Source organism: Moschus berezovskii, chromosome 16, assembly GCF_049115385.1.
Source record: "Moschus berezovskii isolate FMDL1 chromosome 16, NW_MosBer_1.0, whole genome shotgun sequence".
In the NCBI taxonomy this organism is placed as follows: domain Eukaryota; kingdom Metazoa; phylum Chordata; class Mammalia; order Artiodactyla; family Moschidae; genus Moschus; species Moschus berezovskii.
In genome coordinates, this window is record NC_142475.1 from 11,543,783 (window position 1) to 11,562,238 (window position 18,456).

General features: G+C 43.5%; 1 long non-coding RNA gene across 1 annotated transcript; it reads right to left on the reverse strand.

The window, feature by feature from the left end:
* Nucleotides 1-836: 836 nt before the first annotated feature.
* On the reverse strand, nucleotides 837-14,859 carry LOC129559902 (uncharacterized). The gene is made up of 4 exons (XR_016039327.1): nucleotides 10,715-14,859; nucleotides 8,670-10,078; nucleotides 7,132-7,980; nucleotides 837-1,226 (listed from the first exon to the last, which is right to left on the reverse strand). It is a non-coding gene; the product is annotated as an uncharacterized LOC129559902 (long non-coding RNA).
* Nucleotides 14,860-18,456: the final 3,597 nt, after the last annotated feature.

Here is an 18,456-nt window from a genome sequence, read left to right on the forward strand (position 1 = left end):
GTTCCAAAGCTTGTGCTCTGAAGTGTTCTTGTGATCACACAGGACTTAGCTAATGTCTCTGAGCATCAGTTCCTCTCTCAGTAAAATCAGGATGGCAATATGACACCCCTCAGAACCCCTTTAGTTGCAAGTGATGGAAACGTAGCTTGAACTTGCTTCATCCAAAAAGGGACTCTATTAGCTCCTGGAGCCCAGCGAAGGAGAGGCCAGGCCTCAGAGCTGGCTGGGTTCAAGGGCTGGATCTCCACCGGGACTGCCAGGTTCTCCTCTTTGCTGACTCTGAAAATTGGTTTCATTCTCTCCTTCTGAAAAAGGGCAGCATTCGATGGCCAGGAACATGCTCTAGACTCAGATCTTTTCAGATGAAAAACCTCTGCCCTTTGAGCCTCCACTGAAGATGATGCAGGGAACTTGATTCCTTAGCCAAGGACCCTGCCCAGCTTGGACCAGTCATGGAGGTGGTGGGAGGCAGTGCTGCGTTTGGATCAGCCTGGGTCGGGGGACAGCCCCATGGTCGTGTGTTGGAGCTTGGGAGGAAGTCGCCAACAGCTGCCCCAGTGTGCCCACTTCCTCTCAGTGTCCTTATGATCTGAAGGAGGTTGCCTAGTAAAGCACCTGCTCCTGGGGTGCTCTCTCTGGTGACAGACCTCCCGGAGGACACTTGGGGGAAAACATGGGCCTCTCTGTTCCTCTGACACTTCAGATCCAGTATGTCTAACTTGGCACACGTCTTCCTGGCTCACTGCTCCTGCAGATGGCCCCAGCCCCGGGCTCGGCGCTATACCTGCACTGTTGGCCCCCAGGGCCCTCACAGCACTGCTTCTCCTGCAGGCTCGTGGCTCTCCTCTGCACCCTCTTGTCCAGGCCGATGGTCACTGCTGTGGTCTGTTACTCTCACGACTTCCTAAGCTGGAGTAATACGCTTGCATCCTGTTGCTGCTTCAAAATAACACTGACTCCACACCACTTCCCAAATGAGGGAGAGACTCCAGAGCTCAGCCTCTGAGAATGGCTACGCTATCCTGGCCACACTAGCCAAGGACCCTGCCCAGCTTGGACCAGTCATGGGGCTAATGGAAGGAGGTGCTGCGCTTGGATCAGCCTGGGTCAGGGGACAGCCCCATGGTCGTGTGTTGGAGCTTGGGAGGAAATCGCCAACAGCTGGCCCAGTGTGCCCACTTCCTTCGAAGCCACCCTTGCAGGGACTGTGTGTTCAGATTCTGTTCCTGTGGGGTAAAACAAACAGAAAAACAAAACAAATCAACAAAAACCCCTGCAAGGACCAGTGTAAGTAAAAGAGCAGGGAAGAGTGAGGCTGGTTGCTAGGCAACTGTGCAACAATGACAGCAGTCTGCATGGAGGCTGATGATACCAGAAGCCTGTGGAATCACCTGCCATCTTTGATTTATGTTTTAGGGGGAAAGACGCACCAATTTAGGACACTACCTTGATGAAATTTTGTAAAGGCATTTGCCTATGATACTTAATGTGTTGGGGCTCAAGAAAAGTTTCCCTCTTTGGTAGTAAAAAAAGCCTACAAACTACCATTGTTTTTCTGAAGGAATGTTGGCGGGGTGAGTATTGAGTGGAAGAGATTTTCTAAGTAGCAAAATATAAAAATAAAATGAACATCAGTATTCTGCTTTTCAGAACTCCTTACTTTATTCCCCGATGGTTGCCTGGAAACTTTGTATGTATTTATAAAGAAATAAGTGACGAACTTAGGCCGAGAAATCCACATGAAAAACGTGGCACTCTCAGCTCTGAGATGCTGTGTTTGGTCTAGGAGGCTAGGAGGCCATGCTTGACTCATTCTCCTGCTTCCAGACTGTTGTTTCAACTTGCTGAAATGGAAAAGTTAAAACACACAAATACACAAACATATGTATGTATATATATGTTTAACAGGAATTTGAAGCAAATCAGAGTTCTTCCTTACTAAGCTGTTTTTAAAAGTTTGCAATGAACCATTATTGCTAACAGGCCTCCTTTATTTCTTCGAAATGCTTGCAGACACTCCTAGCACCTCAGCATAATTAATATGGAGCGGAGCATGGGAGACACAAGGCAGGGGTGGCTGGTCATCCAATTTCTGCTTGTCATCTGCCTTGGCTCAGCTCAGCTCAGTTGCTCAGGCAGATGTAGGCCAAAGAGATGGCCAGGGACCAGTGAGGCCCCGGATTTGCATCAAATGACTCATAGGTCAAAACCAGATTTTTCAAGCCTTGCTTTGGCTGAAAAAGTCCTAATTTTCCTGTGCCTCACATCCTGCTCTGTTCTCACGGAAAATTTACATCAAAAGAAATGTACATTGATTAATTTCCCTGGCTTACTCTTTCTTTTCCTTTTTTCTTCTGGTTCTCAGAAGTTTCTCTTTTTCCCTCACATAAGCCTGCAGTTAATTTAGCATTTGAAATGTGAGTTTCTAAAACAAACTCCCATGAAGGCTACATAGCCATGTTTGGTTTTGCTGTTCTCTAGAAATCCCCTTCTGGTTTTTGTTAATATTTAGAACAAAAAAGACAGATGGGGACGGGGGAAGGGATTTTCCAATGTGTTTCAAAAACAGCCACTTCTAGACAAACATCAAGGCAAGATATTCTAATATTGCAGCAACGGCTTTCCAGGCACCAAAAACAGGTCAGAATAACTTTAAGAAAAAGTGCTGACAACATGATCCTTGCCTTTCCCTCCTAGAGAAATCAGGATTTTCCAATCTGTCTAAAAGACTATGAGCTTTTCTCTGTGCCTTTAGAGATCGCCAAATTTCAGTCCTCATGACATGCCAGGATTTCCAGAGGAGAACAAGGCCACAGGACTTAATGTGTCAAGCTTATGATCAACAAGAAATCACTTATTGCATGTGTGATAACTGCTTTGTATGATGTGTCTGGACTACAGTACGCTCACCTACTCACTCATTCACTCCAGTGTTTATAATTAACAATGAACATGACAGGCAGGATTTCTGTTCTAATAGATTTTACAGCGGAGAAGGCAATGGCAAGCCACTCCAGTACTCTTGCCTAGAAAATCCCATGGATGGAGGAGCCTGGTAGGCTGCAGTCCGTGGGGTCGTTAGGGGTCGGACACGACTGAGCGACTTTACTTTCACTTTTCACTTTCACACATTGGAGAAGGAAATGGCAACCCACTCCAGTGTTCTTGCCTAGAGAATCCTAGGGAAGGGGGAGCCCGGTGGGCTTCTGTCTATGGGGTCACACAGAGTCGGACACGACTGAAGTGACTTAGCAGCAGTAGCAGCAGATTTTACAGGCTGGTGTGAGAGGTGATGGGAGAGTATAGGCAGACATTGAATAAGTGCCTGCAAGTGCTCTTAGTTTTACAGAGAAGTGAAGTGATGTGAAAGTTGCTCAGTTATGTCTGACTCTTTGCGACCCCATGGACTACACAGTCCATGGAATTCTCCAGGCCAGAATACTGGAGTGGGTAGCCTTTCCCTTCTCCAGGGGATCTTCCCAACCCAGGGGTCGAATCCAGGTTTCTTGCACTGCAGGTGGATTCTTTACCAGCTGAGCCACCAGGGAAGGCCTTTACAGAGCAGAGGGTGGTGCTATTTATTAGTTATAGCTAATAGATAGGTAAATAGCTATCTATTTATTAGAACTATCTAGCCTGGGAAGGTGTGGAAGATTGCTGCAAAGATGGTCACCAGCTTTTCCTTCCAACCCTCTCAGCACTTGTCGCTTCAAGAAATGGAGTCCATTTTCCCTCCACCTTGATCTGTGCTGGCCCTGGGATTTGCTCTACTCAGTAGAAAGAGGTAGAAGGGACACCACGTGACTTGTAAGCGTACTCCTTAGGGTGCCTGACACCTCCCATTTTCTCTTTTACTGCATGTGTGATAACTGCTTTGTGTCATGTATCTGGACACCTCTTAGACCAACCACCGCATGAAGAACTCCAGCCAGAGAAATCTCATGGGGAGAGAGTGAGTCCCAGCTGGACATGTCAGGTGAGGTGCCTGACGTGTGAGTGAAGCCACCTAGGGTCCCCCACCCTCAGCCGAGCTAGTCCAGGCCACGTGAAGCAGAAGTGAGCTGTCCCCCTCATGATGCCCATCTCCACAGACTCATGAACAAATGCATGGTGGTGGTTTTCAGCCCCTCATTTTTGAGGAGGCTTGTTCTACATAAAAGGTAACTGAAACAGAGGGCCAAGGGGGTTTTCTGGTGGGAGTTCTACTGTAGCTAAGATTTGAGGAGTGGGTACTGGCTTCCCCGGTGGCTCAGCAGTAAAGAATCTGCCTACAGTGCAGCAGATGCAGGAAATGTGGGTTCAATCCCTGGGTCGGGGAGATCCCCTGGAGGAAGGCACGGCACCCCACTCCAGTATTCCTGCCTGGAGAATCCCACGGACAGAGGAGCCTGGTGGGCTACAGTCCTTGGGGTCGCACAGAGTCGGACATGACTGAGTGACTTTGCACAAGCACCAAGTGGGGATGGAAGGGGCTGATGCTCCAGGAAGATGGAGCAATGCATAAAGACGGCAAGGCTGGAGAGTCATGGCACGGTCAAGAACTGGAAGGAGCCCAGCGTGGCCAGCATGCAGGGGACCTGGGGGAGAGGAGTTAGCGTGGAGCCTGGAGAGGAGACAAGGCCAGACAGTAGAAGGCTTGTGAGAAGAGACCACACATGACTCTTGCCTTCATCCCAGATAGTTAACAGAGCAACTATGAAAGTGAGTACTCTGCCCGGAGGGGAAAACTCCAATCCATGGACCTTGCTAGCTGTATCACAGACAGAGCTGATTACAAGTAAGATCTGAAGAGAAAGAGAAGATTTACTTATCCAAGAAATATCTGGTGAGCACCAGTCACCTTCATCGTGGAAGAAAGGACTCATGTACATGCCTGCCAAACATAGTCAGTGACATGCACATTGAAAAAGTCAGCCTTACAACACCCACACACGTGCAGGCACACACAGACACACCCTCCAAAATCCAGGGGGATTTTCATGTCAGGCAAGCCTGTGTCACCTCAGAAAAGTCACTTAATTTCATTGAGTTTTATTTACAATCTTGGAATAACAAGACTCCATCCGTAGATTATTGGGAGTCTCAAGCAAGAAAAATGTATCTAAAATACCTAATAAAATACGAGAGGTGCTAAAAATATGATAGCAAATTAAAAGAGAAAATGTTGTGTGAATACAGTTCCAAGCAAGGCAAGACAAATCTAGTGACATAGCCGGAGAAGGCAATGGCAACCCATTCTAGTACTCTTGCCTGGAAAATCCCAGGGACGGAGGAGCCTGGTGGGCTGCAGTCCATGGGGTCGCTAAGGGTCAGACATGACTGAGCAACTTCACTTTCACTTTTCACTTTCATGCATTGGAAAAGGAAATGGCAATCTGCTCTAGTGTTCTTGCCTGGAGAATCCCAGGGACAGAGGAGCCTGGTGGACTGCCGTCTATGGGGTCGCACAGAGTTGGACACGACTGAAGCGACTTAGCAGCAGCAATGACATAGCAGAAGTGGAATTCAACATTTAAAACAACAGCAAAGTGCCTTTCTTTTGCCTTCTTTATCATATTTGTCAGAAAATCTGTTTATGTCAGTGGGTGTAGACCATCATGAGAAAAAATTACAGTCTGCGTTCCCACTCTCAGTGACATGATAGGAAATCAACACCATATGCTTGGTGTTTATCATCTCCCAGGCACTTTGCATACATGAAGTCATTGTGCTTCCCCAGTGATCTCCAGCAAAAGGCATTACTCTCCCATTTTGCAGGTGTGGAAATTGAGGGTCAGAGGCATGACTGTCTTCCCTTACGCCAGGTCCCACAACCAGAACGTGCCAGTCTTTGAACTTACACCGCGGTATGCCTGACTCCAAAGCCTGTGCTCTCTGCTGCAGGCCAAGTCCCCTCTTTTGGAGGCATACCTGTGTTTAGGTATGTGGTTTAGGTAGTGTGGTTTCTGAAGGGAATCGTTCCAGTTTAAAAGTTATGGGATCTCACCAGGGGCCTGCAGTGTCTCTTTAGGGACCACCCTAAGTCAGTGGCATTTTTTTTTTTAAAGCAACTGATACATCAAAGGACATGAACCCAAGGGAAGCAGATACTTTCTTGGGAAGGGGATCATCCTTGGGCACAATTAATCAATATGGTTAGTTTATCACTGGAGATTGTGCTTGAGAGAAAAACTAAGATGAGATCTTCCAGTAATCACTACCATCTCACTGTCCACTTATTTTTAACATTACTGGTCTATTTTAAAGTCTTTCAAATTGCCTAAGGATCAACAGGGTTGATCTCGAAGGGCCATATTGGCTCCACAATTCGATTATCTCACAAGCTCTGCCATACTGGATTCCTTAGGAAAGGTGGAGATGCCAACGCATAGGACTCTTTGACGGCTCTCGTCTTGAGTTTGGGCTCATGCATATCTAAGAATGAAGAGTCTCTAAGACAGTTCAGGCTAAATGACTTCTTCCAAGGAAGGAGAAGAATAAACATGTATTAAATTTTGTTTTGTTCCAAGGAATAGACAAAGAATTTTCCCCTATCAAGGCTAAATTTGACCTAAATACAATTTAAGAAAAATTCCATCTTCATCACAGGTACGTTTATTTAGGGGAAAAATAGAGGCTGAGGTGGCTAGATAGTCATTCATCTGTTTGTCAAAATACTTGAGTAGCTTGAGATGTAACACACAGACAAAGCTTGGGAGAATTACAGAAAAGAGCTAGGTAAATAGCAAAGAGAACATTTCAGTGCTACAGCGAGATCTCCCAGACACACCTCAGAAAAGAATATACAGCCATGCTGAGGGCAGGGGACAGTGTAAATGGGCTTTGCAGGGGCACCAGAAAGGTGGGTAAAGCCAGGACACAAGACAACAGCCAGGAGAGATGACCAGAGTAATAGGTGTGATGATGACTACAGCCTTCCTGCCAGAAACCTGGACCACGAACATCAGTCGACCTCCGTGGTATGAAGAGGCAATAATGACAGCATTTGCAGCAACATGGATGCAACCAGAGATGATCACACTAAGGAAAGTAACGCAGAAAGAGAAAGACAAATACTATATAATGTCACTTACATGCGGAATCTAAACTATGACACAAATGAACACATCTACAGAACAGAAACGGACTCACAGACGTAGAGAACAGACTTGTGGTCTCCAAGTGGTGGAGGGTGGGGGAGGAGTACTGAGTTTGGGATGAGCAGGCGCAAACCATTATATAGAGGATGGAGAGACAACAAGATCCTATTGCACAGCATCAGTTCAGCTCGGTTCAGTTCAGTCGCTCAGTCATGTCCGGCTCTTTGCGACCCCATGAATCACAGCACGCCAGGCCCCCCTGTCCATCACCAACTCCTGGAGTTCATTCAAACTCATGTCCATCCAGTCGGTGATGCCATCCAGCCATCTCATTCTCTGTCGTCCCCATCTCCTCCCGCCCCCAATCCCTCCCAGCATCAGAGTCTTTTCCAGTGAGTCAACTCATCGCATGAGGTGGCCAAAGTATTGCAGTTTCAGCTTTAGCATCAGTCCTTCCGACAAACACCCAGGATTGATCTCCTTTAGAATGGACTGGTTGGATCTCCTTGCAGTCCAAGGGACTCTCAAGGGTCTTCTCCAGCACCACAGTTCAAAAGCATCAATTCTTCGGCGATCAGCTTTCTTCACAGTCCAACTCTCACATCCATACATGACCATGGAAAAAACCATAGCCTTGACTAGACGGACCTTGGTTGGCAAAGTAATGTCTCTGCTTTTCAATATGCTATCTAGGTTGGTCATAACTTTCCTTCCAAGGAGTAAGCGTCTTTTAATTTCATGGCTGCAACCAGCATCCGCAGTGATTTTGGAGCCCCCCCCAAAAATAAAGTCTGACACTGTTTCCACTGTTTCCCCATCTATTTCCCATGAAGTGATGGGACCAGATGTCATGATCTTTGTTTTCTGAATGTTGAGCTTCAAGCCAACTATATTCAATATCCTGTGAAAAATCATAAAGGAAAAGAAGATGAAAAAGAATATACATGTGTAACTGAGTAGCTTTGCTTTACCACAGAAATTAGCACAACAGTGTAAATCAACTATGCAATAATTTTTTTTTTAAAAGAATGGCATAAACAATTTCCTTCCTGAAAACTAGGAACAAACACAAAATTACCGTCAGGCAGTGCAAGGGTTAGTCACACAGAGCTTAATCCTACAATTAACACTGAAGTCAAAAGCTGAAGGAAATTAGAAGAAAGAGAATCAATCAGAGCCCCTGGGACGCTGAGAGGGCTCCGGAGAGGCGACGACAGTTGCCAGGAACAGTCGACAGATGGAGCCGGGGGGCTGCAAACCCCGTGGCTTTCCGCGGGGAGCGGGGCGTGTGCGCAGAGGGCCCGGCTCCCCGCCGTGGCACTCGCACTTCCTCAGACGCACACACGCCCCTGCCGTCCTGCTAACGCGGCCGGAGGACTGCGATGCGGGCCCCATGGAGCGTGGGCAGCTGACAGCACAGGGCCGCGCGGGTCCGACGTGGGCACTGACGCAGCCCCGGCACAAAGCGGCCCTTTGCTTCCTCCAGCCCAGAGGATGTGTCATAGAGGCCCCGAGGCTGCATGCACCTCACGGGAACCGGCGTTGAACACAGAAGGTCTCTGTCTTTTTCATTTTATTTCATTGACTTACTTGTGTTCCTCTCACTTAGGAACGATCTCATCTGTCCAGAACCGGCGTTTTCTCGAAGAAAATGTTTCTGTCCGTAAATGGAAAGAAAAATCAGCTAGAAATGTCTCCACCGTGGTGCCTGACACAACCAGCATGAACTGGGGCCCCAGAGACCAGCCTAAAATCTGGGGGCAGGCTTCGGTGGGAGGGGAGGACAGCCTCTCCAGGCTCCTGAGCGGTTCCAGGGCCGCACAGGGGTTAAGCTCCCTGAAGCTGGGAACCCACCCTGTCTGATCTGAGTTATGGTTTTAGCTGCTCTAGCCCTGACATTGTGCCTGGCACACAGCGTGTGCTCAATATCTGACTCTGGACCGCATTAATCAAATAAATGAAGCTTTCAGCATACAGATCTATACTTAAATCCCGTCAGGGACAATGTCCTGGGCAAGATATTTGACCTCCTCTTGACCATTAGTTCTTCAAAAACGATGTGCTGTATTTGTCACTATATTCACAGTGTCTGATAAAAGATAGGTGCTGAATAAATCTTTTGTGGAAATGAGACCCTGCACCTCCGTTTACTCATCTGCAGAAGAAGTACCATGATATATACCCGCAAGGATTAACTCTCATGAAGGTTAAATGAGGTGATGTATGTAAAGTTCCTGGCATGTAAGAAGTGCTGAATAAACATATGGTAACTAAATAGTTTTTGTTGGCAGACATCTCCACTCCCACTGTTACCTTATTCCAGGTAACCCTCAAGTGTGAATCTGTCTGCATTCTACCGGTCTCCTCCCACACACCCTCAACCATCTCCGTTTGCACGTAGAGCCATTCAAGACCAGCGATCATTATCCATTTCAGCACATTATCCGCTTCCGCACAAAGCTGCAGAACTGCCACTAGCAACCCGAGACAAGCAGCAGCTCAGTGCTCGGCCAGGGGAAAGCAGCTGGCTTCCTGGGAGTCAGGCCCATTCCCGACCATCTCTGTAGTCCCGACCGCCCAGAGGAAGAATGCTACAGTCTAATCAACCTCTGGAAAGAACCACAGTGCTAAGTCACAGGGGCCTCTGTGGTTAGAAAGATGCTCCCAAAGCTGATCCTGGCCACAACCTCCTTGAATTTTACTTTGGGAAAGATGCTGATGGGGGTTTTCCACCTCAGAATTGAAAATCATATACTCACATCTATAGGGGATATATGATTCTAGAAGCTTCATGGAAGGTCAAAACCTCAGGACCATCTAGAAGCTTCCAAAAGGCAGACATCTGCAACTCTAGATGAGAGAAGACCATTTTTTCCCCCAAGGTGCTTAAAGGCAGCTTGGCTTGGAGACTTCTTGAACAGCTGGTCAATTCTGTATTTCTGTAAGATGATGGCACAGAGAAAACCCAAGAGCAACATAACTCCTTGAAGATTGTTCTTCTGTTTGGATGGGATTGAATGAGAAGCGTCTTTTAGGAAAGAGATAATGTGGATGACACTGCATTTGTATAATATGATCATTCTTATCAATTTTAGATTTATGTTGCCTACAACTCTGTCAATCAAGTAGACCAGACGCTTTAAAATTCCATATTACACGTGTTTAGAAGGTCCAGCTGATTTTCCAGAGTTGCATTTAGTTAATAGGCAGACCTGAAATTTGTTTCCATCTACAATGCTTCTGAATGAACTATACAGCCTTCCAGCTCCCAGCTGTACTTGGAAGAAGGTGACTATCAGGATGATGTCTGTCCCCTTCCCCCATGACAGAAACACATGGATTGCTGTGGTTCAGACCTTTCTTATAATGAAATATCTTTTCCAAATGTTTTCAGAAACATTCAGAAACTACAACTTATATAAGCTATATTTGAATCTCTTCCCTTTCAACTTCTAATAATTAGTTTCAAATATGCAACTGTTATTTGCCCTGAATTTGTCTTTTGAAATATATGTGAAGAAATGTCACCTTGGAAAATATTTTCCCTTAAAAAAAATATCTGAAAAGTTGTCCCTGATAATTTGAAACAATTTGGCCCAAGAATGAGTTTTTAAAATTCATACACATTTACTTACTTGTCAGTTTTGATGTACACATGATGAATTTAGCTTTGACTGACTTGATTGTTTGATTGCTTTATCTTCTGGGTAATTTGCAAAGTGAGGTTATAATCATATACTTCTATTTAGAAATGATGTCTCTCAGTGTCAGCTTCTTCACTCTTGTTTCTTAAGCACTTTTAAAAAAAGATGTATTTATTTATTTTTGACTGCACTGGGTCTTCATGGCGGCACGCGAGCTTTCTTCACTTGCAAAACTGGCAATACCACAGTCTATTCTGTTGGAACAAGTTTTTGAGAGGCAACAGTGGATATCTGGAAGGTTTATGGGCTTCGGAATTAGACCTAACTTTGACACCAAACTTGATTCATTTGAAAAATCATCCTATCCTGTATGCCCAGCATCACTATCTCAGTTCAGTTCAGTTCAGATCAGTCGCTCAGTCGTGTCTGACTCTTTGTGACCCCATGAACCATGGCAGTATGCCAGGCCTCCCTGTCCATCACCACTCCCAGAGTCCTCCCAAACCCATGTCCATTGTGTCAGTGATGCTATCCAACCATCTCATCCTCCGTTGTCCCTTTCTCCTACTGCCCTCAATCTTTCCCAGCATCAGGGTCTTTTCAAATGAGTCAGTTCTTCACATCAGGTGGCCAAAGTATTGGAGTTTCAGCTTCAGCATCAGTCCCTCCAATGAACACCCAGGACTGATCTCCTTTAGGATGGACTGGTTGGACCTCCTTGCAGTCTAAGGGACTCTCAAGAGTCTTCTCCAGCACCACAGTTCAAAAGCGTCAATTCTTTGGTGCTCAGCTTTCTTCACAGTCCAACTCTCACATCCATACATGACCACGGGAAAAACCATTGCCTTGACTAGACGGACCTTTGTTGGCAAAGTAATTTCTCTGCTTTTTAATATGCTATCTAGGTTGGTCATAACTTTCCTTCCAAGGAGTAAGCATCTTTTAATTTCATGGCTGCAATCATCATCTGCAGTGATTTTGGAGCCCAAAAAAACAAAGTCTGACACTGTTTCCACTGTTTCCCCATCTATTTCCCATGAAGTGATGGGACCAGATGCCATGATCTTTGTTTTCTGAATGTTGAGCTTCAAGCCAATCTTTTCACTCTCTTCTTTCACTTTCATCCAGAGGCTTTTGAGTTCCTCTTCACTTTCTGCCATAAGGGTAGTGTCATCTGCATATCTGAGGTTATTGATATTTCTCCCGGCAATCTTGATTCCAGCTTGTGCTTCTAAATGGTATGGGTGATATCATTATCTCAGTGTTAAAAGATGACCCTGCAGCAGGTAATCTCCTCAACACAGGGGATGTTGTCTTCAGCTTCTGATAGCCCTCAGAGAACCTGGAAACAGGGTCTTCCATAATGCACACTCAGTTGTGTCTGACTCTCTGCGACCCCACGGACTGTAGCCCGCCAGGCTCCTCCGTCCATGGGATTTTCCAGGGAAGAACTCTGGAGTGGGTTGCCATTTCCTTCTCCAGGGGGTCTTCCCAATCCAGGGAGTGAACCCATAAGGAGCTGTTGAATGAACTCCTGGACCAGAGGAATGAAAGCAGACATAAAGGAAGAGCGGGGGGTAAAAAGAAGAGGCAATAAGAGAAAGCCAGTTAAACTCACTGGAGAGAGGGGAAATCCGTTTTGAGATTTACATTTAAAACAATGAGATACTTTTACAGAAATATTCTAAGTGTGGGCTGCCGTTTCATAGCTGTCACCACAAGTTGGCAGAAACCCTGTTGAAATTTGGCTTTGGAATTGCCTTCAGAGGCTGTTTATCAATTATGCACTTCAAATCACATTGCCTTTATTGTCAAATTTGGTTACAACCTTTGTTTTTTCAAGTTTTTCCCATGCCTATGTTTTTTTATATTTGCCTTTTTATATTGTTTTCATAAATTTTAAATTATATGCCTCTTCATATTGTTTATTTGGATTGCCAACTTCTAGAAGACAGAGTCTAGATGTTTTAAATAAATTTTCAGAGGAAAAGCAACTGTTATGGAGCTCGATGCCCTATGGGGACTTCTCCCATTTATTGTCAGGGTAGAGGGCATAGTGGGGAGGCATAGGGAGTGATGGATTGGAAGGTGGACCAGAATCAGGGCAGAAGAAGGAGGCTCCTGCCTTTCCTCTTTCTCCTTTTTGTAGTACAGAGGATGGTGAATTTAAAATAAACATACCAACGTGGAGAAGTTTCTTTATAAGGAGAGCATCGTGTAGTCGATCAAGCATGGGCACTGCAGTCAGAATGCCTGGATTTAAATTCAGACAGCATCACTTACTAGCTGAGGGGCCTTGGGCAACTGACATATCCTCTCCAAGTTTCAATTTTCTCATCTGTTCAATGGGCTGATAATACCAGCTATCTCATATGGTAATTAGAGATTAAGTATGGAAGGTACTCAGGGCCAGGCCTGGCCATCAGGAAGCACTCAGTACTTCTCAGCTGTTTTTCCTGTCACTGTTCATAAGCAAGAGGGTGCCTGTATTTGTACTTTCTCTTTTTTTAAGATTCTTTTTTCCAAAATATTTGAAATTGCAATTATGAACTTTGATGCACATTTTCCATGTATTCTTCTACAGACTTTATTTTGATGGTTCACAGAAATATAATTAGCATCATGCAAATATTTTGGTTAGGGCTAAAAACCACCTTCAACATTTAGCACAAAGAACAAAACGCTTAAAAATCATCACATTTTGAAAGCTAAATGTGAGAGCTCTGTGGGTAAATCCCCTAACAAGTGAGAGATTTTGAATAAACAGTAATTATATAGCAAAAATCTAAGTAACAGCTGCAGGGAATGTTGAAACAAACAGAGCCTGGAGGTTTGTGTACGTGAAGGATATAACCTGGTGGAATAATTTATTATCTGGAACAAGAGAATCCCTATGCATACTAACTCTATGCATATCATCTGTATAGGAAATTTTAGGAATGAAAATATTTCCCTGTCACCTTGGAACACTTATTGCTAAAACGTTTACTTTTCAAAAGTAGTGTGATGTTAGCCAGCTGCGGACTTCTGGTATAGTGGTGGTTAAACATATGTATATTTATTTAATATTGTCAGAGATTCCCAGCCTGAACATGACAGCGATTTTCCATTTCCTCATTGTTTTCATTGAACAGAATTTTTTGAAAGTCAGTACTTTAAGGAGATGATGAGACAACAAAGAGAATGAAGAGAGAGTAACCTGTTGAGTAAGAGATGAACAACTGTGGCGTTGAGCACCAGAAAGTGTAAAAATTAAGTAAGAATCTTGCACATGTCTGTACTGTGAATTTTTCCTAATTAAAAATAACCCACGAAGGCATCAAGATGACCTGTGACCAGAGACTGAATCATCCTTGCATGACATCAGCATAACCCCCTCGTGCAGGTCCTCAGGAGACAGAGTGGAACCCCCATTCCAGATCCGAGAGGACAAGCTGAGGACCTTTTCCATCCACGTGCATGAGGAGATCTTGATACAGGCAGAGATGATTCAGCCTTCTTTCCTACACAGTTCTTTCGGGTTATTCCTACTCCGAGAACTGAGAAGTTCATGATATATCCCGTTTTAACTGCTATTTATAGAAATACACTTGTCAGAGTCCATCAAAGCCAAGGACAGTGTAAAAAATGGAGAAAGTTCCCAGTGGAGGAGTCATGGAAATCCCCCAAATGAGGAAATTGTAAGTAGATTTTCCATATGACTCTCATTCTTTTAGAATTTGCTCCATGTATGCAATCCTACTTTTGGCCAACTCCAAAGGAAATGGCCTCTCACCCTTCACTCCATTCACCAAAAATCAAACAAGAAGAGATAAATAATCCTTCCACAGTGTCCCAATAAATCCTTAAGGATTATCTTTTTATTTTCAACTTGATGTACTAATCAAGTGTCAGTTGAAAAATATATTAAAAATTTAAATGATTGATTTTCATTTCCACTACACTTATGTTGCAGTTGATTACAATGGTAAAACATGTTTGTGAAGTGTTGGGCTGTAACACTGTATTACTTCTGACATAAGCAGTATTATAGGGTTTTATTTTTGCCCCATTTTAGAGATGGGTAAAAACAAGACTCAGAGATTTAAGAGCTTTATAGAAGAGTCAGAAACAGCCCATTGCTCTATATTGTAAATCACCCCGTTTTGAATGAAATTGCCTGATTCACAGAGAAGTTTCATGTTCACTAGGTAAAAGAGATGAAGAAGGGGTGGGGTTGGAGGAGGGAGAACATTTAAAAAAAAAATAGGAAAAGGAGAAGGGGAAGAAGAAGGAAAAAAGAGCTAAATTATTTTTCTCTTCACTCATTTTCCCAGTTCTAAGTCAGAGCCTGGTACCTCAGGTAGAAGGGATGTGTGGGGCTAAACCTGTACCCTCTGAGTACCCAACAAATTAATTGACGGGTATTTACACTGAGCTGTCATTGTGCTGCAGACTGAGCTGCGAGGAAGGGTGGGAACAAGTTGAGTGAATAAAGCAGACTTAAATTGTGTTGGTTGGTTCTTGGCTAGCAAGGACCATGTGCCTGTCAGATTTACTCAGCTCTTACTGCTGGGATTGCACAAAAGTTTAGGCAGTGCAGAGTGTTTTTAATTTCTTCCCCAAAGTAATAAACTATAGATATTCTGAGTTATTGGTGTATTTGGATAGCAGATTTCAAATGTAAATACAAGCGAAAGCACCAGGCAGTTTGTTTTTCAATGGAAAGAAAATAATGATTAGCAACAGATAACGTGAACCATGCCTGTTGTTTTTTAAAAATCTCTTTTCCTTTGGTATTCTATAGTTTGATTACAGTATGTTTGCGGGTGAGTGTATTGTTATTTACACAGTTTGCAAGTTGTTGCGCTTTTTGAATCTACAGATTCATGTCTTTCATCAGTTTTGTAAACTCAGCATGATCTATTCAGATAGCTTCTTTCGTACATTTTCTCTGTTTTTCCTGTCTGCAATTCCCATCAGACTTATGTGGAACACCTCTTTGTCCTCCACGTCTCAATGTTTTTGTACTTTTCATCTCATTATCTTCCTTGGTTGATGGGCTTTGGATGATTTCCTCAGATCAGTCTTTCAGATCAACAATTCTCTTTTTTTTTTTTTTCCTGTGACTTGTCTGTTGTTAACATGTCCATTAAGTTTTAAAATGTATACATATTCTATAGTTTTAAAATTTGAAATAATTTTAATTTTAAAATAAATATAGAACCATCAATTGCAAAAATAGTACAGAGAGTTCATGAATACCTATGTTCAGCTTTCCCCAATGGTGACTTATTAAACACCTAGAATGGATTATGGAAGGAGTTGATTGGCACAATACTATCAAATAAAGAACATATTTCACAAGTTTTTGCATACACTCATATTTTAAGGTATTTATGTATGAATCTATGACATGTATCTACAATGTAGGTTCATATAACCAGTGTTACAGCCTTGTTCCATCACCATGAAGGAATGCCCTCACGCCACCTCTTATAGTCTCACATCCATTCCGCCTTCTCTTAAATCTGAACATCCACTGATCTGCTCTCTATCTCTCCAATTTTGTCATTTTGAGAATTTTATATAAATGGAATGGTACAGTTTATAATCCTTTGAAACTGGCTTTCTTCACTCCCTATAATGTCTTAGTTGTTGCTGTTGTTCAGACGCTAAATCGTGTCTGACTCTTTGCTACCTGATGGACTGTAGCGTGCCAGGCTTCCTGTTCTTCACTAATCCCCAAGTTTACCCAAACTCATGTCCATTGAGTCAGTGATGCTATCTAACCATCTTATCCTCTGCTGCCCTCTTCTTTTTTTGCCTTCAATCTTTCCCAGCATCAGGGTCTTTTCCAGTGAGTTAGCTCTTTGCATCAGGTGACCAAAGTATGGAGCTTCAGCTTCAGCATCAGTCCTTCCAATGAATATTCAGGGTTGATTTCCTTTAGGATTGACTGGTTTGATCTCCTTGCAGTCCAAGGGGCTTTCAAGAGTCTTCTCCAGCACCATGATTCAAAAGCATCAATTCTTCAGTGCTCAGCTTTCTTTATAGTCCAACTCTCACATCCATACCTGACTACTGGAAAAAAATCATAGCTTTGATGATATGGACCTTTGTTGGCAAACTGATGTCTCTGCTTTTAAATATATTGTCTAGGTTTATTATAGCTTTTCTTCCAAAGAGCAAGTATCTTTTAATTTTATGGTTGCAGTCACTGTCCTCAAGGATTTTGGAGCCCAAGAAAATAAAATCTGTCACTGTTTCCCCTTTCTCCCCATCTGTGTGCCATGAAGTGATGGGATGGGAACAGATGCCATAATCTTTGTTTTTTGAATGTTGAGTTTTAAGGCAGCTTTTTCACTCTCTTCTTTCACCCTCATCAAGAGGATCTTTTAGTTCCTCTTCACTTTCTGCCATTAGAGTGATTATCATCTGTGTATCTGAGGTTGGTGATATTTCTTCCAGCTATCTTGATTCCAACTTGTGATTCATCCAACCCAGAATTTCACATGATGTACTCTGCATAGAAGTTAAATAAACAGGGTGACAACATACAGCCTTGCTGAATTCTTTCCCCAGTTTTAACCAGTCAGTTGTTCCATGTAAGATTCTAACTATTACTTCTTGACTCACATACAGGTTTCTCAGGAGACAGGTAACGAGGTCTGGTATTCCCATCTCTTTAAGAACTTTCCAGTTTATTGTGATCCACATGGTCAAAGGCTTTACCATAGTGAATGAAGCAGAAGTAGATGTTTTCTGGAATTCTCTGCTTTCTCTATGATCCAAAGAATGTTGGCAATTTGATCTCTGGTTCCTCTGCCTTTTCTAAACCTGGCTTGTACATCTGGAAATTCTAGGTTCATGTACTGCTGAAGTTTAGCTCAAAGGATATTGAGCATAACTTTACTAGCATGCAAAATGAGTGCAATTGTCTGATGGTTTGAACATTCTTTGACACTGCCCTTCTTGGGATTATAATGAAAACTGACCTTTTCCAGTCCTGTGGCCACTGCTGAGTTTTCCAAATTTGCTGACATACTGAGTGCAGCATTTTAACAGCCTCATCTTTTAGGATTTGAAAGAGCTCAGCTGGAATTCCATCACCTCCACTAGCCTTGTTTATACTAATGCTTCTTAAAGCCCACTTGACTTCAAACTCCAGAATGTCTGGCTCTAGGTAAGTGACCACACCATCTTGGTTATCCTGGCCATTAAGACCTTTTTGTATAGATCCTTTGTGCATTCTTGCTACCTCTTCTTAATCTCTTCTGCCCAAGTTAGGTCCTTACCGTTTCTCTCCCTTATTTTGCCCATGCTTGCATGAAATGTTCTGCTGAAATCTCAGATTTTCTTGAAGACAGCTCTAGTCTTTCCCATTCTATTGCTTTCCTCTACTACTTTGCATTGTTCATTGAAGAAGGGCTTCTTATCTCTCTTGGCTATCCTCTGGAACTCTGCATTCAGTTGGGTATATCTTTCTCCCTTTCTCCCTTGCTTTTTTTGCTTCTCTTTCTTCCTTAGCTGTTTGGAAAGTCTCCTCAGACAACCACTTTGCCTTTTTGCACTTCTTTTTCTTTGGGATGGTTTTGGTCACTTACTCCTGTACAATGCTATGAACCTCTGTTCGTAGTTTTCAGGCACTATATCTACCAGATCTAACCCCTTGAATCTATTCATCACTGTATAATCATAACGGATTTGATTTAGGTCATACCTGAATGGCCTAGTGGTTTTCCCTTTCTTCA